At 40.3% G+C, this 24931-nt stretch overlaps 1 protein-coding gene across 6 annotated transcripts in view; it reads right to left on the bottom strand.

Moving 5' to 3' along the window:
* LOC5579195 (CUGBP Elav-like family member 4) overlaps positions 1-24931 on the bottom strand; it is a 599629-nt gene that overhangs the window by 230189 nt on the left and 344509 nt on the right. The gene's annotated exons all lie outside the window — the stretch shown is intronic.

The raw sequence follows: 24931 nt of genomic DNA on the forward strand, positions 1-24931 counted from the left end.
CTTCCTAGATTCTAGTTTCTAGCTTTTAGCTTCTAGCTTCTAACTTCAAGCTTCCAGATTCCAGCTTCTGGCTTCTAGCTTCTGTCTTCTAGCTTTTTGCTTCCAGTTTTTGGCTTCTAGCTTCTAGGTTCTAGTTTCTAGCTTTTAGCTTCTAGCTTCTAGCTTCTAGCTTCTAGATTCTAGCTTCTTGGTTCTAGCTTTTGGCTTCTTGCTTCTAGATTCTAGTTACTAGCTTTTATCTTCTAGCTTCTAACGTCTAGCTTCTCGTGTCTAGTTTCTCATTTCTAGCTTCCAGCTTCTAGCTACTAGTTTCTAGCTTCTCGTGTCTAGTTTCTAGCTTCTAGCTTTTGGTTTCTTGCTTCTAGATTCTAATTTCTAGCATCTAGCTTCTAACTTCTAGCTTCCAGTTTCTAGCTTCTGGCTTTTAGATTCTAGTTTCTAGCTTTTAGCTTCTAGCTTCTAGCTTCTAACTTCTAGCTTCCAGTTTATAGCTTCTAGCTTCTAACTTCTAGCTTCTAGCTTCTCGCTTCTCGCTTTTAGTTTCTAGAAGCTAGAAAATGATTTCTAGCTTCCAGCTTCTAGATTCTGGCTTCTTGCTTCTAGTTTCTAGATTCTAGGTTCTAACTTCTAGTAACCTCAACTGTTATAAAAGTGTTGACTGCATTCTAGCTTCCAGTTTCTAGCTTTTGGCTTCTAGTTTCCAGCTTGTAGCTACTAGCTTTTAGATTCTCGTTTCTAGTTACTAGCTTCTGGATTCTTGCTTCTAGATTCTAGTTTCTAGCTTTTAGCTTCTATATTCTAGCTTCTGACTTCTAGCTTCTAGTTTCTAGCTTCTGGCTTCTAGTTTCCAGCTTCTAGCTACTAGCTTCTAGCTTCTCGCTTCTAGTTTCTAGCTTTTAGCTTGTGGCTTCTAACTTCTAGCTTCCAGTTTCTAGCTTCTAGCTTCTAGCTTCTGGCTTCTAGCTTCTAGCTTCTAGCTTCTTGGTTCTAGCTTCTGGCTTCTTGGTTCTAGCTTCTGGCTTCTTGCTTCTAGATTCTAGTTACTAGCTTTTATCTTCTAGCTTCTAACGTCTAGCTTCTTGTGTCTAGTTTCTCATTTCTAGCTTCCAGCTTCTAGCTACTAGTTTCTAGCTTCTCGTGTCTAGTTTCTAGCTTCTAGCTTCTGGCTTCTTGCTTCTAGATTCTAATTTCTAGCTTCTAGCTTCTAAATTCTAGCTTCCAGTTTCTAGCTTCTGGCTTTTAGATTCTAGTTTCTAGCTTTTAGCTTCTAGCTTCTTGCTTCTAACTTCTAGCTTCTAGCGTCTAGCCTCTAGCTTCTAACTTCTAGCTTCCAGTTTATAGCTTCTAACTTCTAACCAGGGACGAAAAAAATCATGCTCACTATACTCAATTCACCGACATTTATGCCACCATCAAAATAACCGCACCACCACCAATATGATTGTACCAATGAAGATGCACAAAAGTAGATTGGCAAAACAAACAACGATGCCCGTATGTCGTTGGTGTTTTTGATAATCAGAAGCAGAAGAGCGTCAGTTTTAGAAAATTGAGTATCAATGAGGTTTATATTAATTAAAAAATATGCTGCTATACGGATAATGAACGATCTGATGCACGTAATCGATTATATTGACGCGTCTTTAGTGTGCCTCGTGCAAAAATTACAATTTCCCGAAGCGAAATGCAAAAAAGTCAAGCTAGTTAGAATGAATATCATTTTTTGTTTCCGATTATCACAAAGCGGTTGAGTATCAGCAGGTTAAAAGGAAACTGAAAATCTTGCGCAAGCGCTTTGTCAATCTACAGCAAGTATCAATGTAGGCGAGGGTAGATTGAGTATTTTCGTCCCTGCTTCTAACTTCTAGCTTCTAGCTTCTCGCTTCTCGCTTCTAGTTTCTAGAAGCTAGAAAATAATTTCTAGCTTCTGGCTTCTAGCTTCCAGCTTCTAGCTACTAGCTTCTAGATTCTGGCTTCTTGCTTCTAGTTTCTAGATTCTAGTTTCTAACTTCTAGCAACCTCAACTGTTATATAAGTGTTGACTTGTGCTGCCTCGCATTTCAGGCAGGTATACAGATCTGCTACCTTTTCAAATGTTCGGCCGACCATATCATCCGCGAAGCACACAAAATGACTGGATCTTTTTATTTCGGATTTCATCGAATTTTATATCGAGTTACACGAAATATTCCCATATATCGTTTTGTCTCGTCATAAGGACATAAACAGTAAATGGAAAAAACCTTATCGCATACCCTTAAAAACCAGATCTCACCGTTCTGAGGTGGTAGATATTGGTGGGTGCGGCACAAGTTCTGAAATTTCCAATCCACTTTCATTATGGAACGAATATGTCCTGGCTCGGGTTCACATTTCCAGCGTGTTCAGCAAAGTTGTGGGCCATGAAAAGCGGCGACGATGGACGGTGAGAATGAGTTCCAGAGGCAGAGAAAATATCTCGCGCATTGCCACTGAATGATGGTGACGTTGCAGTCCTTTTGCTCTCGGCTTGCATGATAGAAAGAGAACACAAAAAAAAAACATCAGCTTGAACGATGGAGATGCAACTTACATCTTTTCCTCGGCTGGCGATGGAAAACGTGAACCTGATGCTGTGCGAAACTGGCAATCAAAGTTGACAGATTTGTTATTTCCAATTTTCGGTTCGGTGTTCGTTAGCAGGTTTGAAGGGAATTATTTTTTCCCCGAGAATCGCTCAATTCAGCAGTCAGTTCAACTCATCGAGCAAGAGCGGGTTGTTGAAACGGGTAAAGTTGTTAGTGAGCTAACTGCTTACGGAAAGGCAAACGTGCACATATCAGCGAAAATAGAAATTGACGATTTAGACTGTATCCGCCTACATTTTCCTCATGTGATGGTAAAAGATAGAGAAGTCTATCACTAGTGTAGATTAGGACGGTTCAAAATTTAAAAATGTTTCAGAATCCTATCTCCCATATGTTCCTTACCATCCTTACCATAAAAATAGTATTCTGTAAAACTTTCAGCTTTCTAGATGGTGATTTAAAGGTGGCCCAAAGACCATGTAGGTTTATATGGATAAATTTTGAGATATGTTCCAAACACGCTAGTACTGTAATGTAAGTACAAACTTATTATCCCATAGTAAAAACTCATTCTTCAAACCATAATAGAGAAATTTACTGAAGAGAGAAGTTCAATCCGACGGATAGCAGAAGAGATACTCATGAGTTTGTTTGCTTTTATTTAGCCTAATATGGGATTATAGCCCTGCAAACATGTACAAAAATCACAAGCAAAATAAGTTCAAAAGGGATTTGTTTCTTCAGCAACAACCTTCATTGAGGTTTACATATTGAGTTTTCAATATAAGATGATCACTTTCTACGTACATTATAGTACTAGCGTGTTTGGAATATTTCTCAAAATTTCTCCATAGTAATTTCCATATAAACCCATTATCGTCTTTGGGCCACCTTCAAATCACCACCTAGAAAGCTGAAAATTTCACAGAACACTATTTTTATGATAAGGATTAGACTGGCCCTTAAACAAAAAAGTTGTAAAATTCAACGGGGCACCCCCTAGATATGTGCCTTAGGGTAAGAAAAAAGCTCTCTCAAAATTTCAACTCATTTGGTTGCTCCCCCAGCTGGCGCATTCAATTCAAAGTTTGTATGGAATATTCGTCTCAAACATATTGAAAATTGACCCTATGTCACTGTTTCGTTTCGTACACTAGTTAATCGCGTTCAATTGAGCCCAGAATGACAAATTCACTAGTTGATACGCTAATGAACATAGTTGCCGAAGGTTGTATCTGGATTTAAGTTTATTTTCATTAAGCTTTCAGTTGTTGAAAGTTAGGCTTAGATCAGCACTCCCGTACAATTATACATGTGCATGCACCTCGTGCCGCAGCTCCCCAGCGTCATAGGTGGCTATGATGCGCTTAGTGGCTACCATCCAGCTAAGTTGAAGGAATACTAAGCAATATTGCAAATCTACTTCAGATAGTTAAAACACCAACTTTATCAATTTTAATCATCATACAACCTTCTACAATATTGTTTGCTATAGTATCAAGTAGTGTTGTTGACATTCTGGGTTCAATTGAACGCGATCAACAATTTTCCTGACTCAAACAGGAGATGATGTGCTGTTTCCTATATGTTTGAGCTGAAAATCACATATTAACTTCAATTCAATTGCGCCAGCTCATGGAACGACCAAATGAGCTGAAACTTTCAGGAAGTCTTCCTCTAACCCTAAAGAATAAACCTGGCGGGTGCCCCGTGGAATTATACAACTTTATTTTTCTCCCATACTAAGGTGGGCCAGTCTAATAAGGATGGTAAGAAGCATATGGGACATTGGATTTTCAAACATTTTTAAAATTTGAATCGCCCTAGTGTAGATACCTAGAAAAAAGCTAATTGTGATGACAACATTTATGAAAGTATCAGATATCTGAAAACTGGCTCCAGCGGCACGTTTCCAGCAATTGGACAGATTCGGACCAATTGCATAATCTTAAAGGCGTAGTGAACTATTACATATCAGATGACAAGAAACCAGTCTGCTCATGAACAGAACCGATGTTCAACTTTGGTTTGGACCTTGCAACTTGTGTTGAACCGCGAACGCGCTTCGTCTCTGTACCAGTGTACCACGCCATGTGTACTACGGTTCAAACTTCGGTTTAAACTTAGGTGCAAATAATGGCATAAAGTAGATAGACAGAGAACTGTTGAAATCTACGCGGATAAATTTCTACCACCATAAATGGAACTTCTTGGTACGAATCGCAAAACCCTTGATGCTAAAATACATATTTTTATTCAAGTAGATCAACTAAGATCAACATATCAGGTAACATTTAGCAGTAACTTTATGAAAAAAAAACAGAAGAAATTACTATATCATACAACAAGACACGATAAGTAGAAATTGATAAGCGTGGATTTAAACTGTTTTCTGTCTGTCTGTTTTCTGTCATCGATCTCGTGTTTATAAAATGCGATGTGTTAAATGCGTTGGTCCATCATAAGGGATCGTGTCAATCCTAGCATGTCCTCCCTGCTTGCATAGATAACCATGAGATCATGAAAGGGGACTACGTACGGCGGTTCACAATAGCGGTCTGGAGAAGGACCCTGTAGTATGGAGAGTATAAACAACATCGGAGAAGGCCCCGCAAATCCGTTTGTCAGAAGCGGGTTGGTAAGATCACCAATGCTTCAAATCCAACATGTGCATCAGCAGCAAGAGTAGCAATTACCGAAGGCAGTTGCCGGACTGAGGCAGCCGAAAAAGAGCTTGTGGTGACCAAGTCTGCGCTAGAAGCAATGCGAGCCTCAGCATTGCGAACAGCGTGTAAACCACGCCATTTTTAACGCCGAAGAAAGCAAGAGCGACACCAGAAGATGTTAGACCAGGCGGCTTAAAAAAGCACAAGGACACCCTCGGTACTGGGTTAAATATATCCAACAACCGAGGAAGATACTGAGGAAAATAGTCAAACTCCGTGGCAAGTGGTCGGAAAGAAAAAAAGAGAAGATGAGTAAAAAGAACCCATCCAAAATCGTGTGCCCATTAAGGGGTGGAACAAGGGCAAAGCGTCAATTCTTAGAGCATGCGACGATTCGTACTTGGAAATTTTGCATACCATGCGGTCGAATCCAGATCTCAAAGAGCTAGGAGAAGACGTGCAAAAAGTCAGACGTACCCTGAATGGCGACATGATTCTTGAGTTGAAAAACGATTCTTGAATGTAAAACTATGGACGAGATTTCAACGGAGGAAGATCTGAGGTTAGCCATGCAGAGCAGTGCGCATTAGGAATCGTTCCAATAAAAAATTAGAAGAGCTCAACCGCATGGTAGATAGATTAACGGAAGAGCTTACCGATCCTAGACCAGTCGTCATAGCCGGCGATTTTAATGCTTGGGAGATCGAGAGGGGAAGCTGCAAGAGGATGCAGTCTATTATAAGCATTAGAAAAGCTAGATGTTTATCTAGCCAACAAAGGTACCATCAGTGCATATCAGGAAGGCAGAGAGTCCATCATCGACCACTTCCTGCAGCCCGGGGCTAGCAAGACACATGTACTGGAGAGGGTGCGAAAAGTTTACCGGCAGCGACAATCAAATTATCCAGTATATTGCGAAAGTCAGACAGGCGTACGAACGTGGAAAACGACCGACTTCTAGAAGGACATGCTCGTCGAAGCGCTTAGACTTGAACGCATCACTTTGAACCTCAGTGCAGACGAGTTATTGGCAGCATTAACTCGTGCGTGCGGTGCAACCATGCCGAGAGTTGGGAAACCAGATAATGGTCGCTGTCCAGCCCACTGGTGGAACTCGACCATTGCCGATCTACGTGGAAGCTGCCTTCAAGCCAGACGGAGGATGCGGTGGGCTTGCAACAACGCTGAAGGAGTGGAACGTTGGCTCGTCTGTAAAGCGGCAAGATCAGCACTTAGAAGTGAAATCAGGCTTAGCAAAAAAGCTTGTCTTCAAGAACTTTGCGACAAGGCAAACGCAATTCCGTGGGGCGTACAGAGTAGACATGGCGATGCCAAAAGGACCAATCATGCCACCGGAAAGGAGCCCGGAGAGATTGAAGCTACAACCTGGTCGTCCGCTCCTTAAGGAGTGCAGGATGGATACTACGATGAATCTCAAGTAACTAATGAGGAGTTGATCGGTGTGACAAAAGCCTTGGACACAAAGAAGGCCCCAGGACCAGACGGAATCCCAAATCTGGCTTTGAAAATAGCGATTCTCGAGAACCCCGATATGTTTAGGACCACATTGCAGAACTGCATTGACGAGGGCAGCTTCGTAGACTCCTGGAAGCGACAAAAGTTGGTGCTGCTGCCAAAACCGGGGAAACCGTTTGGCGAATCTTCATCGTACAGGCCGATATTCTTGCTGGATACGTCCAGCAAACTGCTCGGGAGAGTGATCGTGAATAGGCTTACGAAGCATACGGAAAGCGAGAACATCGAATATGCAGTTCGGCTTCCGGAAAGGAAGGTCTATTGTGGACGCTATTCAAACTGTTGTGAAAACCATGGAGACAGCTCAGAAGCAGAAAAGAGGAGGGAACTGTTATTGTTATTGGTGATCACACTAAACGTGAAGAACGCTTTCAATTGTGCTTATTCTGCGCGGCGTGTGAGTCGAGACGAGTATCTCTCACCTCGAATGACGTGAAACGACTAATGTTATTCAAATTGGAGAGATTCGACAATTGACACCTCGTTCGACTCGTGTCACCTCACACGCCGCGCAGCTGGCGATAGCCTACCACAAATCTGAAGTGGTAATGATCAGCAACCGTAAGGCAGTGCAGCAGACAAGAATCACGGTGGGTGGTTGCATCATCAACTCGAAGCGCGAAGTTAAGCGTCTGGGGGTGAAAATTGATAATCGTATATGTCTGTGTAAAAGTGGCGAAGGCGATATCGGCGTTACTTCATATTATGGCAAACGACTCGTCAATTAAAAGCAGCAAGAAGCGATTGCTAGCGAGCGTTGCAGCTTCGATCATCAGATATGGAGTTCCAGCATGGGTGACTGCACTGAAGACCGAAAAGAATCGATCTCGTCTGAGCAGAACGTATAGGTTGATGTCTATGTGGGTTTCAAGTTCGTACCGTACTATTTCATCGGAGGCAGTCTGTGTAATAGAGTAGAGCGGGCGTAGCGTGTCAACACGCAACGGGCCAGGCTGTTGAAGCCTTTTTTGTACCCTACTAAAATAAAAAAAAACACTTATCAGCCTTCTTCTCTAGAAAGATAGCGAGTACTACAGGGACCGCCACACAAGAGGAGTTCTAGAGATAGTACAGATGGACACATCGTCTTATTCCAAGTCTGGCGTGTGGATAGTAAGACCACATGGTGAAGTAAATTTTAAGTTTTGTCTGGACATGGTGGTAGAGCAACGACATGAAGCAAAAAGATCAATGCTTGGCTTTGGGTCGTCGGAGCGCCAACGAACCGGAAGTCATCCTCCAACCGGAACCGTTGGACCAACTTCGGCATTTGAATGCCAGCCTGACGAAGGTAGAAGAAGTAATGAATGCAGTATAGCCTTGGGTCTTCGGGGCGCCGATGAAGACAAAGAAAAATGAGCTCCGTGATAGCCCGAACCGGGCAACTCTTTCACAAGAACCACGGGGGCAAATCAACAGTCACTCGTAGGTACAAGTGGGAAAGAAGTAAGTAAAGAGAAACGTGAAAACGGCGAGCAAGGAAAATCTGACACCGAAGACAGAGAAATGGAGAAACTTAGGAGAGGCTCACGTTACCACAACGAAAGAGGTGAAATACGTCGAAGTTCTGACGGCGATGCAAAGCACGGAGAAGTTGGACGCTTGCGAAGCATATAGTGGACTAAGCTTTGGTGGAATGATCCTAGCCGAAAAGATAGATGCCAAGCAAAGGGCCCAAGAGCAACTAGCAAAAGGCATACCTGGCGATGAGATTGAAGTGAGATCTCTGATGCAACGGAGGCCTCGGCTGCCCTTAAAGAACAGAGTGACATCGACATAGTCGATTGAGGACATCCACCTCAGAAAGGGCCCGCAGAGCACCCAGTTGGTGGCTATTGAGCTGCTGGTTGCAGAGGATAAGAAAGCGTAGAACTTGGGCATATTCATGGTAGACTTGTCGGTTTGCCTCCTGAGCTAACAACAGTCTTCTGAAGTAGTTCCTAAGTAGTTCGGAGGCGTAGAAATGCAGTTCGACTGAAGGAAGCTGTGCAGAAAATTTGATAACGAAGGCCGTACGACAAGCGGTTGTAGGGTCTATGCTGATATTAATGCTCATTCTCAATACATCTTCTTCTTGGCATTACGTCCTAACTGGGATAGAGCCTGCTTCATCAATGTGCACTAAACTGCCATAAGTTGTGGTAGGTACGATGATACTCTATGTCCCTTGGCAATTCAAGGAAATTTCCAAAACCGAATTGTTTTATATTTAAAGATGCCAAAGGTGAAAAAGCACAGAACATTTTCAATCCCGGGGCTTGAAGAGTTAACAACCGTAGAGATATGTTACCAGGGGCCCAGATAGCCGTAGCGGTAAACGCGCAGCTATTCAGCAAGACCAAGCTGAGGGTCGTGGGTTCGAATCCCACCGGTCGAGGATCTTTTCGGGTTGGAAATTTTCTCGATTTCCCAGGGCATAGAGTATCTTCGTACCTGCCACGCGATATACACATGCAAAAATGGTCATTGGCATAGTAAGCTCTCAGTTAATAACTGTGGAAGTGCTCATTAGAACACTAAGCTGAGAAGCAGGCTCTGTCCCAGTGGGGACGTAACGCCAGAAAGAAGAAGAAGATATGTTACCTATCTAATAAATTTCTAAAGATATTGAAATTACTTAAATTTGCCAAGCATTTTACTTTTCAAATTGTCCGAATAATATTACTCGGAATACATTCTGGCATTAGGTATTGAAAGTGCTACTATCAAGGTTGTAATTTAGGATACTTGAATATCAAGATATTGTTTTAATGTGCAAGCTTTTTTGTTCCATTTCACAACTTAACGCAAATAACTAACTTGAAATAAAAACAGTGTTGAAAGGCTTCTTCCAAACGGAAACGCAACATTTTTCCACTTTTCCACCCATCGCCAATGTTAAACCATTTTTCATTCCCAGATGCGCGCGAGGAGAGGCCATATGCACCGCACAAACTATGTATCGGAATAAACCACTCTTGCGGCACGTACCTACTCCTCGAAGTGCCAAGTCTTGCCTAGACCAGACCCGGTATGGAGTGTCACAACCAACCACTGAAGCCGAAGAGAAGCGGAAGGATACGAGCAAATATTGACGCTCTTATCGAACGGAAACTAGCAATTTGGTCGAGAGAAGTGCCACACGGAAGACACAGATTTGCACCGGCGGCAGAGGCATGATCGAATTTTCCTCGCGAGTGCACCATCTCCGGTTTTCACCTCAAATAGAGTAAGGTGGGGTAAAAATTCGAGTGGGACAAAAGTTTCTCTGCAAGATTTCCAGCTTGATTCAAAACCGGTGTTATCAATGTTATGGTTATACGAATGATATTCAAGTTAGTGGCATTTGTTCAAGATATTGTATTAATCGAATTAGATTTAGAAATTGGTGATGCATTAAACTGGCTCCCACAGTAGACCGAATATAACCCTGCATCTACGCCAGTTTGTGCGAGAAGGTGTAGGGGTAGAAAATTTCTGACAGAGAGGCTTGCTGTTTGGTTAGCAGACTGTATATGTATCAGGCATAAGGAAAGGCGTGCAATAATTATGGAAGAATGAAAGCGTAGGGAAACTTTTTTTTTGTTCGTCTCTGATTCTAGCAAATGCTGTGAACTATGTTAAACAAACTGTGTTATATTCAGAGAGGAGGAGCAAGTAAAAGATACAACAACAAAGTACGAGGAAAGGGACGGGCCTGGGATTGAACCCATGACTTTAAGCTTATGAAGCAGAAGCGGTAGCCATTGGATCACCAACTCCGTCATCATTTTATGGCTACTTAAAGATATTACTGACACAAGAATTTCAACATTAAGAGTTGCAGACAACGAATTTTTGCCCCATACTAGTTTCAAACTTTTGCCCCACCTTTCCTTACGGATCGATCGTCAGCCGGTTTTTCTTTTCGTTGATGCAAGGTGCTATGGGTTTTCTCTTCTTTTTTGCTGTGGGAAAAACCTCTGGACGGCTGACGTCGATGAAGAGGTCGTATTTTTATGCAGAGGCACGCGTTCGGCACCTACATACCTAACCTATACCTACTCGCCTGGTCGGATGAGGAGCAGTTGTCTGTTCGTTTTCGAATTGAATTCAAATCCAGTGAAGATGGTGCGGACGGAGATGAGATTTGATTGGAATTGGATTAAGCTTAGAGCTTGAGAAAAGTGCTTTCACGATAGCGAAGGAAGCGAGTTTTTGATGATGTTGGGATTAATGGATTAGATTTTCTTGAGTGCCTTAGCCGTATGTTTTGATGAGGAGCTTGTGATGGTGAAATTTATCTTAATTTAAGAACAAATACATGAAAATATACAGTAAACTCTCCCTTACTCGATATTCCGTATCTCGATATCGAGTTAGAGAACCATAGTAAAAGTTGGTTTTCATGGCTAACTCGATGGTCCCTTGGAACGCAGTTGCACTGCATTTGTGTTCTGTAACTCGATACCTCCCTAACTCGATGGTCCCTTCAATATCGAGTAAGGGAGAGATGACTGTAGTTACGAAAGAGCTGGTTTTCCTCGATGAGGGTTGACTCATTCCAACATACCTGCAAATAAAAGAGAAATGAAACTTTAATTAGTAGATTGTTCAACACCGCTTCCGGTTTGTTTTACAACGACCATAATTTCAACAAAATCACATAGTTTTGGATAAGTACATCCTGTGGCCCTTGTGGGAACAAAATACAACATACAATCTCATTTACACGTCAAATCACACTCACTCGGTCAACTAGCTACACAATGTAACACGCCAGCCCTCGAAACGCCTCAGAGTTGCAGCTGTCCATCCAAAACGGACGGGAATGGAAAACGCCCAATGAATAGCAAATAATTACTTGTTGTTGGAAAACGCAAAGCATCGGGATATAAGAGTAACTGTACATATTTGATGAACGCTCTTTTCCACTTCGGACACGGTCACTCGTTTTTCGACACTACACACAGCAAGAGTGACTGTAATTACACGTTCCCGCTATGTTGAATCAATGCATTTGTTTGTAGTACATGAAAAGCTTTTTGTCGGTTTCTCTTCGGTCCACCGGATGTTCCCCATTTGTTGAAAGCATAAATACATGCTTTTCACCGAGTGTATTAAAAATTGCCTCGCACCATACGATTCCATCCCTCTTGGAGTACCTGGAATGGGGTGAAGTTGCTCATTTTCAATTTACTACGTTTTACTCAAACGATATGTTAGAAAATCAAGAGCAATTGTCAAATAATATACAAAAATATTGATGATAAAAATGAATTTGTAGTTCGTTCTACAGTTGATGCAGTGATCAACTTCACCCCGAACAACGGTACACTGAAAAGCCGGGTTTTTGGGAACTGAAATACTAAAAGCATCATCCCTCCAACTTCTCCCCGTTTCCCCCTCGTGGCTATTACACTTTAACGAATAGCGTACTCCCGGCCACTGGGAGAGTGTTTTAAAATCCAATTATGGACCCAACCGAAGCAGAACAGAAAATCGAACGGGAAATATGCATGAGGCATAAATCGCTTGTGTTCGTGGTAGTCGTCGCCATTCATCCATCCATCCATTGCTTCGCATCGTTTCGTGGTGGAAATGCTAGAGCTCTGGACCTCAACCAACAAGCCAACAAAAGCGACAGCGAACAACCGTTTGACCAACCAGTAATGAAAAAGCCTTTTTTGTGGGTCTCCCCGTGGGACACCCGGTCGAGGTATTTACCCATCCTTGTCAAGTAACAGTGGCCAGTCAGGCATTCCCAACGACTCGTTGGAGTGGTTTGGGTTCTAGTCATGGCAATGCTTGCCTGATGTCATATATGAATTTGAGTGATTTTTCGGCCAACAGATCTGAAACCATTAGGAGATAGGTTTAGAATCCATCAAAGTTTTTTTTCGTGTAAAATATCGTTAATTTAAACACTTTTCCCATAATAATAAAGCCAACTCGAACAAATGCTTTCAAAATTATATGAGGCTATTTTTTAATATGCGGATTTTGTCTGTAACTTCTAACGTTCATATGCACCTATTGGAATTATTAAATTTTTGCTGAATTTGTCCTGCTGCCGACGTCTCGCAGTCCGGAATCGGTGCCTGCCTTCTTCGCAGGTTCCCCGATGGCTCGGTCAAAGCCGTCGCACACGCTTCGCACTCACGTATCCCTGTTGAGGCAAATTACGGACAGATTGAGAAGGAAGGTCTCGCGCTGGTGTTTGCCGAAAATTCCATCGCATGCTTCTAGGACGCAAGTTCACCATCCAGAAGGATCATCAGCCACACCTGCGGATATTCGGAGAGAAGAAGGGATTTCCGTTTCAAACAACCAACTGACTTCAACGTTGGGCTCTGACGCTTCTGTGCTACAAGTTCGACATCGAGTACGTGTCCACTACGCAGTTTGGATACGCCGACGTTCTGTTCCGCCTCATCGACAGTTACGTTAAATCGGAGGAGGATTTCATCATCGCCTCGATTCAACTGGAAGACGACATTGAGATTGCATTCCAGGAAGTCATCAGTTCGCTGCCAGTAACATTCGGTGCGCGACGCTACCCTTCAGTGTCCAATTCTTGTCATCCAGTACAACCAGCGTGGAAAGCCTTCCAAACTTGATGACATCGCTAACCCTGAAGTACGCCCGTTCTTCGTTTGTCGGCGGATTCTCAAGAAACTCCACCGAGGACATCCGGCAATGGAGCGGATGAAAGCTATTGCACTTTGCCACGTGTACTGGCCGGAGATCGAAATGTCTGATTTCGTCTAACAATGTGAAAGCTGTTCCACACATTCGAAGACACCGTCCAAGGTTCCCCTATAGTCGTGGCACTTCCTCATAGTGGTAGCCACCTTCACATAGTGGCTGAAAATTCGTTTGCCTGCTTAGGCGTTCCCAACGTCATCGTTTCCGGCAGCGGTACGCAGTTCACACCGGAACGATTCGCGGCTTTGTGCAGGAAGAACGGAATTTTACATTTACGAACATCGCCGTACCACCCGCAGTCTAATGGCCAGCCGGAGAGAATAGTGGACACCTTTAAGAGGTCGAGGGGGGGAAGCATTACAGAAGCCCTCCAGACGATTCTACCGGTCTTCCGAACCACTCCCAGTCGTGTTCTAAATGGCCATAACAGCTAATGCTTGGTCGCAGCATGAAGACGGTTCTCGATCTCCATCACCACGACCAATCCAAGCCAGTGGTCCTCAACGAAAGTTCAAGATGGCGCTCAAATTTAAAATGGCCGCCAAAATTGTTTAACTTTAAACGAAAGCTATATCCTTTCTCTATACGATGCCACTAAGTTTGCTATGTGTTCCAAGCGAAATATGAGACATATCACGTGAAGAAATACACTATATTTATCAAAAAATGGACTTTTTCTCAAACTGTTTAGCTAGCTGGCGTACGAGGGGTCCACTAATTTGAGAAAAACAGAAAGGACCACCCTTAAGTTTTAACGAAAACTAGCGATCAGTGACATAAAATAGGAATTCTAACGATGGGTGCCGATGGCGACCTGGTTTCAGCGAGAATTACTCAAGAAGAACTGAAAACATTGATACAAAAGTAATCAAGATTAAGGGGACACGGGAGACCGTGTTATTTTTCCTATTTTTCGTCTCACTCTAACAATAATCATCAAAACTTTGTGGAAGCAAATCTCGAGTTATAGTGAACCGATGAAGCTGAAAATTTATCGGGTTGTGCACTACATATATAGAATCATAGTGATACATTTTTGCATCGATATATGGAGTGGTTCTTGGGATTTGCTTCTTGAAATGGATAGGGTGATTATGATGACGTCCCGTGCGGCCTTAATAATGAAATCTTTGTGTGAAATAGTCTATCTCTGTTGTTTTGTATTCTTCGAGCCGTTAAGGGAAGAGTAATGCACACGTTTTTTTTAAATCATATTTTCGACGGAAATTGGTTGAAATTTTAATACAGTGGTTGAGTACAAAGCAGACTACTGAAACAAACCGAGAAAATATTTACGGATGAACTACTTGAAGTACTCTTGGAACTGTCTTTCTAGAAGCATCTGACAAATTTTAGGTCTTTCTATAATAAATTATTCAAGAAATGCTTAAATGAATTGCTAGAGGGTGTTCTAGCAGAACTATTTATTATTTTCACACACAGCAATTCTCCCAAAATTTGAAATTTATGAAAATATATTTTGATTTCCCACAAATAGGTTCCCCTTCAACATTTATTGTAAATATTCTCCTCTTGAATTCTCATATTTTTTATTCTAGAAACCCCCGTATTAAAATTTATCAACAATTAAGAGCTATTTATTAACAACGTACTGTTTTATTTTCTTGATTTCATGCGCTTTTTGAATAGCGCCCAAATCGTTGATTTTAGCGATATAGTTTGTTTGGAGAAGTTTCTTGGTATATTAAAGCGCAACTTTTAACGAAAAATGTTTTGTGATCAATCCACCTAGCAGTGAGATAGAAAAAATATTTTTTTCAAAACATTTAGATAGACATATGGTGTCTTCGGCAAAGTTGTAGAATTGGCAATTTGAAACAACTTTGTCGAAGACTTGATTTTCCTATCTCTTATACTTTTTGAGATATATGCCGTTGTATGTGAATGGACCCTAAAAATAATATTTTTTATCATAACTTTTTCCAAGATTTTTAACATTTTTTGTGTTTTCTACAAAGTTGTTTGTCATGAAAAACCCGTGTTTTTGCTGAACATATCATTACCCTATCTTTTGAAATAACAAAGTTATTCAAGAATTACTCTTTTTTCAAAGGGTAGTTTAAGCCTCTATAACTGGCTTCGGCGCAAAATGGCACAGACAACTCTTACAAATCATGAAAGTAACATATCTCCCCTTTCGGCAGTTGACAAAAACTTTTGTCTATAAGCGTCTTTGCATGGGTTTTTACTATCAAACAAATAAGCCTTAGTAAAACGAACTCGACTGATAATTCATTTTCCTTAAGAGATAGAGAGGTGCGATGTTCAGCAAAAACACGCGTTTTAAGATGTTTAACAACTTTGTAGAAGACATGAAAAATATTAAAAGTCTTGTAAAAGAGTTACGAGTTTTTTAACATAAAGTACACAAATGAAAAAAATAGTTATTCTATCTCACTGCTAGTTGGATTGATCACAAAACTTTTTTCGTCAAAAGTTGCGCTTTAATATGCCGAGAAACTTTTCCGAACAAACTATATCGCTAAAATCAACGGTTTGGGCGCTATTCAAAAAGCGCATGAAATCGGGAAAATAAAACATAGTGCAACGTATGACAATTTTTACGGTTTTTTGCCCAATTTCACCTATGATAAAAAGCCACGTAAGAAATGTCAACCACCCATAACTTCTTACGTGATTAATAGACGGCCCTATTACTAACTGTCACTCACGGTGGAATCAGAGTTGGACCTCCCAAAGATTTCAGCAAAATTTTCTAAAGATACTTTTAAGGAAACTACTGATTGCATTTTTGGATACCCTTATAACGATTTCTTTTATATACTCTGCCTCAAACTTGACGTCTTGATACCATGCCTTCTTTCAACAGCAAATATCGCCATCCCCATACTTGTCACGTACAACGATTATCATTTTCGGTCAACCGAAACTTCATTGACTGGTAGTGGTCATCAACCAAGCTGTTCTACAACTGAACACTCCAACATCAGAACCAATATTGCTCCAACCACGCCTGACATCATGAAAATGTAAAAAAACACTTTCACTTGGCGACAGGCCATTTGTCCAGCTTTAAACACCGGTGTAATTTCCTCCTAACACTAGTTACCGTAACATTGGATGCTGACATTTTCAGATGTGACTTTTCGATATGTGCCGGGCAACGTTCAGATATGGGAGTACCGTTTATACAATTTATAGAGTAATTACTACAGGATACTAGGTAGGAGAGTTGGCAACCAATATGAACACGTTTGTTGCGGGAAGCAAGTTTTATATGCGAGAGTTGACGTGGGTGGCACATTGGGGCAGTTCGAATAACAAAAATGTTTGAAAAAACCAATCCCCTGTATCTTCCTTACAATCCTTATGATAAAAATAGTGTGCTGTGAAATTGTAAGCATTTTCGGTAGTTATTTAACTCTTTCTTATCCACGGCTTTTTTCGTCAAGAAAAAGAGAAGAAAAAGAGATATCCGAAAATTTGGGTTTATTCAGCTCCATATGCAATTATAATTCAGTAAACTGCCCTTCTACGCCTACTTGTACCATGTTCTGTGTGATCCTTGTAGGACAAACATGCGTAGAGTAGCAGTAAGCTTCTTAACAATATCCAAACAAAATCAACTCAAATTAAATGTGAGGTCCAAAGGGGTATAAGTGACATTTTGATTGGTTTTGAGATGAGTACGCTGAAAACTTTTAACGTTTTAACGATATTACTAGGTGATTTTTTCGTCAAACACAAAAAATAACATGATTCGTTGAAGATTAGCTTAATTTTTTGGTCTCCATACCATTTGTGTGGTATGAAATAAGGTTGAAAAAACTTCAAACTCGTTTTTCTTAAGAGCAAATTTACCTCTTGTTTCTAATACCTTCATATTTGTTTCTTCAGTTACTTTCTTCATTGTGGCTTGAGAAATAAAGGTTCCCTAATTTATACGAGCATCAACAAAAATTTGATATTTTTACCAATGTTAGACGTATTATTTTGATGTTGACATATAATCTTTTTTTTAAGTTTGGGCTACCTGTAAACCTACATCGAAATGGCTGATAATTTATCGGAGCTTTAAGGACATATCTCCAAGAGTACCAAAATGGCCTCTAATATGGTACCTTACTTCCCCCTTCACTTTCCACTCCCTCCTCCCACGCTTCTCACAGTGTTTTGGAGAGCGATCACAAAAAATGATTATTTGAAGTTACTAACCTTATTGTAGAGCGGTGGTTTCTTAACTGAAAGCATTCCATAATGTGTTTTTCACAAATTACCTGTTTTTGAATGCAAACAAGTAGTTATTGCTGTGATTTGTGTTGTTCAATATCACGCACTACCGAATCACTTCTTCTTCACGCACCGTGTTGTTGTTTGAAGGCTTTTCGGTGCCCGTTCTAAAATTCACTTTTCATGATATTTCTACACACCGTGACAATTCAAAAATCTGATGCGATACTTGTAACACTTTATGTTTTCTCGCGCCGTACTGCTGGGAGCAATAAAACACTTAAATTCACCGATTTGTGCTCAAAAAAAAACACCGGAATACGAATTCACAGGGCCAACATTGTTTATGAATCGGATGCGCAGCTCTCACTGATTGGAAGTGATGTCAGTTTTTATGTTTGGAATTAAAATTGTTTGGATGTTCATACACTTGCTACAACCACGTATTTTACAATTTCATATCACTCAGAAGGTGTACAATGTCACAAGTGTTGCAAAACATTTTTAAGCCAGAGAAAAACAATGTACGACGCAATTTAACAGCAAAAATGAATATTAGATATTATACAGTACAATTGACTGCAGAATTCAAATGGCAACTTTCTCCGTCCGTAAGAAGCGAGAGAAGAGAGGAGAAAACTGCCAAAAAAAGTAAACAACACACGCATGGTGTGAAAAATGCTTATAATTTTGGTCAAAAAACATGTTTCTACTATCTAATGAAATCAATTATGATTATGAGCTTTAAGGAAGTTGTTGAAGAATTCATATCGACAATAATACATTTGTATGAAACGTGTGCAAGTAATACTGCCTACATAATTCTGTAGGTGGAGGCATACATGGAACATTATGATTTATTTTTGGCCGACGCACATAACATTGTGCTCCGCAGTGTTGGGTGGCTCGAGAGGGTGGTTTAGCGGTTGGCTCGAGTGGGTGGCAACATTATGTTTACGTGCTCAATGGACCTTCACCTTAAATTTAGTTGTAAGAATTGTACAAAAGATATGGGAGATAGAGTTTTTCAACTTCTTCAAAATTTGAACCACCCTAGTGATACACATACGAGAACAGAGCACAATTTACGAGGGTGCGAACCAGATCGCCAGAAAAGCACGTAGCTCGTAAGTGTTGCAACGCTTGAGTTGATCGATAATGGGCTTGAAATCCAATAAACGTTTGCTGGGGAACACGAGTTGTCGATTTCATTGAAACGATGACAAAATAGTTAGCTTATTCAGTTTAATATATTAAAATGTATGTAATGTAAATGTATGTGAAAACTAAGGCAGACATTACAATCCCTACTCTTCTTTTTACTTTCTTCAGTCACTTCAAGATAAACCAACTTCATTGCGAATCAACAGCTTAGAGCTATTTCTATCCTACATAGTCCCACATGGCAACAATTGAGCTGAAAGTGTTCAAATTGCATTACTTACCCCAGCATAGCCAACATCAGGACCAATATTCAGCAGAAAACAAGTAAATGGCCTGCAGGTCTTTGGAGCAAGTGTGCTTATCTGCTCCGGCAACCTTTCTTTTCGCAAAATACTGTTGTTCTTTTTCGCACTGAAGTTTCCCCATCTGGGCCGACCGCATTCCGGTTCCGATTGACAAGAAGAGGGTGAGAAGAAAAAGTGTCACTCACTCGCGGGCATCTTCTCGAGTCGTCTCAGTTAGTTCTTCAGAGTAGCGCTGCGAAAGGCTGCCACAATGGGGTAGCCCATTATAATGTGAGAAATATCGAAGTGTAAAAATATTACGATAAACCTCCAAATGTGTTCATTTCAGCCCCCAGTAGCTGTTGTGAAGATTTTGAGTGTAATCCATCAACCCTAAAGGGGAGGCTGAACGAACTTAAAGTTTTAAGTATCAAAAAAGTTGAAGTTAAGGAAACTGATATTCGGTGTTCTCTGGGGGGAACTGGCAGAAAAACACATTTTTTAGACCTTCCAAACCAAACCAAGGACACCTTTACGCCAAAATAAAAAAAAGGGGTCTAATATTTTCGAAAAATGATTTTACTCTCAAAATGTGCCCGTTTAACAAACTGAAGGCTCGTTTAGCCCCCTTTAGATAACGGAATCCTGCTCAACTGTTCACAGCTAGGGGGTGCGAATTGGATATCAACAAGCAGCCAGGCTGCTGTCAAGCTCAAATTTTCATCAAAATGATCCGAGTATGCCTAGAAGCGTGCGGTCATTATTTCGTCACGCAAAAAATGTTATACATTTTATATGACACAAAAACAATCGACTATTGAAAATACGTTTTTGTTGGTCTTATTGATACGTATTTTCAGAACTTTTGTGAAATATATTTATACTAATATAGGTCAGAAACTATCTGTTTCGGTTCATTCACTGGACTTATTGCCGTCATCAAATTGCATAAGCTTAGTGTGAAGCATTTTCAGTGTGCACCTTGAAAATGGTTTTCTGAGATACAAGCAAACAAACAACGATAAGCACTGGTGGAAAAATTTGTGTTCAAATTGAATGGCCAAAGTGTTCGAAACCGCACCCCTGAGCGCACTGTAGCTGCTAGAGGTCTAAATGAATAAAATTGACGGGTTGTATCTTGAAAATTTAAGATCAGTATGGACCACCCTACTGCCGCGAGGATAACAGAAATCCTTTCAATCGCTTCGGGGGCATATCATCCAGCAGGGAGTGACAAACAGGCACGCTTCTCCTCGCTCGTCGATGTCGAATCCTCTGCCGTCTGTTTGTGTCAAGATAAGACTCGACACTGAAAGGATAGTAGCATGATGAAATTGTTGAGAATAAGATTTTTTCGAGAACGAGAAAAAAAACATATTTTTCTGCTCCTGTATGGAGGGCTTCGAGGGCGATATTCGAACGAAAGGAGAATCTGGGCCGACCAAAGAAAGAGGTTTTCTTCGGTGAAAATCCCCGACTTGGGAGACGTTATTCGATTCACACATGTGATGTTGCGAGAAAATACAGTAATATGATCAATTCATCATCTTCAATTGCTGTTCAGTTAGGTGACTTTGTTTGGTTTCTGTTTGTGATTTATGGTATCGCGAGAATATGTAGTGTTGAAAAATATGATACAGTCATCTCTCCCTTACTCGATATTGAAGGGACCATCGAGTTAGGTAGGTATCGAGTTACAGAACATAGAATCAATGCAACTGCGATCCAAGGGACCATCGAGGTAGCCATGAAAAACAACTTTTACTATGGTTCTCTAACTCGATATCGAGATACGAAATATCGAGTAAGGGAGAGATGACTGTAGTTGAAAACATATGAAGTGATCTTATTTCTGGCGTTACGATCCAACTGGGGCAGAGCCTGCTTCTCAACTGACTGTTCATTAGACTAATGCAAATTTTGAAGTTTTTGCTCCCCTATGTCAATTATGTTGAAAATCATTCTCCCAAAATTTGAAGTGATTTGGAAGAAATTTGGTTGTGCACACGCTATTTGAAGTTTATATGGAAATTACTTTGGAAAAGCCAAAACTTTTGTGTTCAGTCTTCTACCCGCTCGTCATAATAATATACGAAACAGCGAACACACTCTTCCCATGTGAAATCTTCCCAGCTACAACTTTGCCGAAGACCATATTTTGTTGGGACGTAAGGATAATTTGTTATTCTTGATTCCAAAGTCTAAACCATGCTAAGATGATCATTCAATTACTTTCAGAGCAACACTGCTTTTTTGCTGTAGAACATAGTAGCCTGGATTACTTTGATCTATTCTTCCCGCCAGGAGCACCACTGTTGACTGTCGAACAGTTGGCGAAGCATGCTACATGCAAACCAACTTTATGATGATGAATAACAATTTATCCTGAGGTCCAATCAAAAAGCGGTCTTCGGCAAAGTTGTAGCTGGAAGAATTTCACATGAGAAGAATTTGTTCAGTTTTCCATAAAATATTATGACGAAGAGATATAATGCTGAACACAAAAGGTTGGCGTTTTCCATAGTAATCTCCATATAAACTTCAAATGGCGTGTGCACAGTCAAATTTCTTCCAAACCATTTCAAATTTTGGGAGGATGCTTTTTCCCATAATTTAAATGATTTAAGCATAGGGGAGCAAAAATTTCGAAATTTACATCACTCTACTGTTCATATTAGAACATCTACAGTTATTAACAGTTGAAGCATTAACCTAAGAATGCTAATGTCGCTGCTGTTCGTGTTACCAACATCTAGTTTGCCACGAACTGACAGCCTGAGTACCGGGCATCAAAGTGTCAAATTCATTATAAAAACATAAACAACAACAAGGCATTGAACAAACAATGAAAACCCATAATTAAAGGTAACAATGTTTAAAATCAGTTTTGTGACAACAGCGCTACTAGCGTTCTACTATTAATATTTCTATTTTATTAACTGAGAGCTTTCCTTGCCAATTGACCATTCTTGCATTTGTAGATTGTGTGGCAAGCATAAACATACTTTTAGCCCTGTGAGGTCTAGAAAATTAAACTCTCTTTTCAAAACATTATAGCACATTTAAAATGATTAACTATTTAAGAAATTGTTCCAGTAATAAACATATAGATAACCCCGTAATATAGAAAAGCTGCTTTGAAGAAGACTACAGGATGAATAATGTAATCCACTAATGACTTTGCAAATATATTCTCACAAATTCACCAGAGATCCAATTACGAATTCTACTATCTTTCTTCAGACTTGAGCGCAATAATCCACCGAAATTCTGATTAGGAATCCTCCAAAAAGTTTAGAAAAAATTGAAAAAAATACGTTTCATTTTATTTATTGAAGAGATGGAATGCAACTTGAAAACTGTCCATTAATGTTATGTTTTAGTAGAAATATCACACTAAATCAATAACTTAACGCTACAAAACATGGTTCATAGCCGCAACTCTCCATCCTCTGCTCTTATCCACTGCACATTGCTCCACGGAACGAAATTAAGTGGAATTAATTACTAACTTGAAAAATATCAGAGATAGGGTTTTGGTGTCTTCTGATCATTTGTTTGTCTGGTTAAGGTTTGTAGTTGTATCTTTCACTTGCTTCTATCTTCCACTTATAATACATTACAGTTGATCCATCACAGTTCATAGCATTTGCTAGAACCAGAGACGGACAAAACAAACCGTTTCCCTACGCTTCTATTCTTCCATCATTATAGCACGCCTTTCCTTATGCCTGATATATAGGCAATCTGAAACCAAACAGCAAGCCACTCTGCCATAAATTTACCACCCCTACACTTTCCCACATCAACTGGCGTAGATACAGGGGTATATCCGGTCTACTGTGGGAGCCAGTTTAATGCGTTATCAATTCCTCCCTCTTCCCCTCATTGGTCAGCACTCTGACGTGGCATGCGCCATTGTTGCTTAAAAATAGAAGATCACCAGCACTTATACGCTGAGGATACAATTCCCTAGCAGTCATGTGGTTGGTTTCTTATGTAAGTGCAGCTGATCTGGCGATACTGGAGTAGCAACCACGGGCGGCCAAGCTTGAAGTTTTATCGCCAATTTTCCATTCTATACAAATTTTATGGAACAAAAAAAAAATCAATTATCTATAAACTATGTTATTTTCACTTTTCGTCGAAAAAAAAAAAAACGCTTAGAAACAGTAGAGTTTTATAGTGTACTTAATTAAAAACCGACCGAGTTTTCACTTTTTTTAGGCCCCTCAAATGGTATTTTGCTATCAATGGTGCGACTTTAATTATTTCTTATCCGGAAAATGTTGTAAATATTATTAATTTCATTACAATGTTAACTGGGCCATTTTATTAAATTATTGCATTTTGGGCCACTTTGCTCTCAGTCTGAGTTATAAGTCGATCGAACCACGAGCTGCCCTGCGTCTGCGGCATTGAAGCTGCTGCTGGTGAAACAGTTCATTGTACTGCTGTTACGTTAGTCGATTTCACGCATCAAACAGCACCAAAACCGCATCAAACAGCACCTTTTCTTATGTCATGATGGTTTATGGAGAAATGGTAAGTCTCAAACCGCATTGGTGATAATTGGTTGATCCAACTCCTTAAGGCAAACATGTTGAGGTGCTGATAAACTGATATTCGGTCAAAATCGATACACAATGCTCTTCAATTTTGTAGTAGATGATGACAGTTTTATGCCAATAATGTACTAATCTTTCAAGACATTGAGTGCTTCAATCAATCATTCAAGACATCATGTGACATCACAAATTTCATAACGCCAAAAAATATAATTTTAAACACCCCCATGAATATTTTTAGAACTGTAGTGTATATACCCGTCATAAGTACGGACTCACTAAAATAAGAATTGCAACACTCAGCTGAATACTGAATCACCTCGGAAAGGTTAGTATCACTTCAATACAAGAATATTTATGATGGTATAACTCGTGATGCTTACTATCTATGATGGTGCGGTCTACAGCAAAGTTGTTCAGAAGATCAAGGACATTCGGAAAACATTCAGATTGTTTCGCAATTTTGCCGCTTGGTGGCACTAGTGAGCACATAAAATTGTGCAATTTCAACTACTTCTATCTTGTGCTCCAGATGAGAAAGTTCAACAGAAGTTCAAAATTATACCGCTAGACGTCGCTAGTGAGCATGTAAAATTAAGCATTTTATACCAGTTATATCTTGTGACCCAGATGAGATAGAAAATTTGAATCTTCGCCAAAGTTGTTCAGAAGAGCAATGACATTCGAAAGGCATACAGTCTCGTTCGAAAATTTGCCACTAGGTGTCGCTAGTGTGCATGTAGAATTAGACAATTTCAACCACTTCTATCTAGTGTTCCAGATGAGGTAGCAAGTTCTAGTTTTCAGTAAAGTTGTTTATAAAGTCAAAGACATCTAGAAGGCAAACTGTTTTGTTTGAAATTCTATCGCTATGTGGCGCTAGTGAGCATATCAAATTGAGCATTTCATATCAGTTCTATTTTGTTATCCAGATGAGATTGGAAATTTAAGTCTTCAGCAAAGTTGTTCAACAGGTCAACGACATCCAGAAAGCAATCAGTAAGTTTCGTAGTGTTGCCGCTGGTTTGCACTAGTGAGCATGTGAATTTGAACAATTTCAACTACTTTCAGCATGTACAATATAACATCTCTTGCTAGTTCTATCTTATGCTTTAGATGAGATAGTGTGTTTGAGTCCAAAGTTGTTAAGAAATTGAAAGACTTAAGGTAAGCAAACAGTTTTGTTTAAAACTCTTCAGCTAAGTAGCGCTAGAAAGCTTTTAGATATAGAAACATATCAGACGCAAATGAGCCTGTCGTTTAAAACC

This window comes from Aedes aegypti, chromosome 2 (genome assembly GCF_002204515.2).
Source record: "Aedes aegypti strain LVP_AGWG chromosome 2, AaegL5.0 Primary Assembly, whole genome shotgun sequence".
In the NCBI taxonomy this organism is placed as follows: Eukaryota; Metazoa; Arthropoda; class Insecta; order Diptera; family Culicidae; genus Aedes; species Aedes aegypti.